Source organism: Anolis carolinensis, chromosome 6, assembly GCF_035594765.1.
Source record: "Anolis carolinensis isolate JA03-04 chromosome 6, rAnoCar3.1.pri, whole genome shotgun sequence".
NCBI classification, from domain to species: Eukaryota; Metazoa; Chordata; class Lepidosauria; order Squamata; family Dactyloidae; genus Anolis; species Anolis carolinensis.
The window spans coordinates 103,068,867-103,070,540 of NC_085846.1; the positions used below are offsets into that span (position 1 = coordinate 103,068,867).

The following is a 1,674-nucleotide window of genomic DNA, read 5'->3' on the forward strand; positions in this document are numbered from 1 at the left end:
TTTATGATCATATGGCCACACAAAAGAAGTTTGGCCCAATTCAGGGTCTGGTCATCCTTCATACAGCCGGTTCAAACTGGAATCAGTAGAGATGGATTGATTCCGTAGATGATGGATGCTTGAGTCCTTTGTTAAGGTAAAGACCAGGAAGACACATGGGAAATTCCATGTCAGGTAGTGGCTTCAGGGCTCCAAGGACATTTCATATAATCATACAACATAAAATACTTAAACAAACAAATAAGGGATTCTAGCATCGATTGTTCTGTGGATATCTGGGGCACCTGATTCCAGATGCTGGGGTTTTAGGGGTATGGAGGATGACCCAGGGTTGGGGGGCATGCCAGGGGGTAGTGGTAATGGGGAAAAGTAGGGAAAGAGCTCCTACTCAGGACTGAGGGGCTGCACAGTAACCGGGGCAGGCTGTTAAAGAGAAAGGCAAAAGGAGACAATAAAGACTACAGTGAAGCAAGTACGAGGGCAAAAGGACGCCAGGGTGTCCATTTATTAAAGGGTTACTTTGTAATTCATAAAAAGGGGTTTGGAAACAATGTATCTTCTGGAGCTGGCAGCTGCTACAAGTCTTCCTTGGTCTTCATCCAGCAAGCCATCAGGACTCCCAGGCTCCCAGTCAGCAAGTTTTGAATCTCCCGCCATGGTCCAAATGAAACACCCTGTCATAATTCATAAATTGGCTTGTCATCAATAGCAAAAATCCTCAGGAGATTTTCAAGAAGGTAATCAAACCAGAAAGAATTCTGTAAAGTTGAATGTTTGAGTAAATTCTGCATTTTAAGAAATGCACATTTTTCTGTTGTCTTTTCTCGCCTGTTTCACCCTTGACAACAAAGAGTGTTCTTCTACTTTGAAACACAATATTAAACCATCAAAGAACTAACCTTTCAGTCAGCATTTCCAGGATCTGATCCTCTCTTAATGAGATACAAGCCGCACAATCCACCCACTGTATCTATTTGCTCTTTCTCCCAAGGAATATTTCCTTGAACTTAGATCTCTTTGCTTTTTGAGGCTGTCTTGCTGAGCAGGGCAGAGTTGAGTTGGGACATCCTGTTTCAGACAGGGGTGCCATTGTCTTCAAGGCAGAATTAGTGTAAATAAATCATGCTGTTTAAAGGTCTTTGTGTAAGTTATCAGCCAAAAATGACAAATTTCACAGCCTGGTCAGGGTTAAATTGGCAAATTACATAGTCAGTCATGGGTTAAACAATAACAGAAGCTACTCTTTTAAAAGGGGGAATAGAATACAATGCTGATTGCATTGTAACAAATTGCTCCCAGATGTTAAATACTTAAAAAAAATGATGAGTTTCATTCTCAACTTAAGAAGCATCCACCCTCAAGCTAGAGAATGCAAACAGAACCAAAGGTAAAAATGCGTGGGCATTTCCTTTTTGTCAAGGAAACAATTGTTACCTCCACATGTTCCCAGAGATTATGAAGTGAAAATTCTAAATTTTACACATTTCACAGAAAATGCTTCTATTGTAAATTTGTCACAGCAGATGTAATGATAGAATAATTTTTCATACCTCTCTGATATTGTTATTGCTAAGTCAGCTTTTAATTAAAAACCAGCAACTATTGGTAACATTGGAATATGTCCTTATAGCAGCTACTCTGCATGAACAACATGTCACCTAAAGTAATAAAGTA

General features: G+C 39.8%; 1 long non-coding RNA gene across 1 annotated transcript; it reads right to left on the bottom strand.

The window, feature by feature from the left end:
- Nucleotides 1-473: 473 nt before the first annotated feature.
- Nucleotides 474-1,366, bottom strand: LOC134292530 (uncharacterized). Its single transcript, XR_009999774.1, has 2 exons — nt 900-1,366; nt 474-674 (listed from the first exon to the last, which is right to left on the bottom strand). It is a non-coding gene; the product is annotated as an uncharacterized LOC134292530 (long non-coding RNA).
- Between the last annotated feature and the right edge of the window lie 308 nt (nt 1,367-1,674).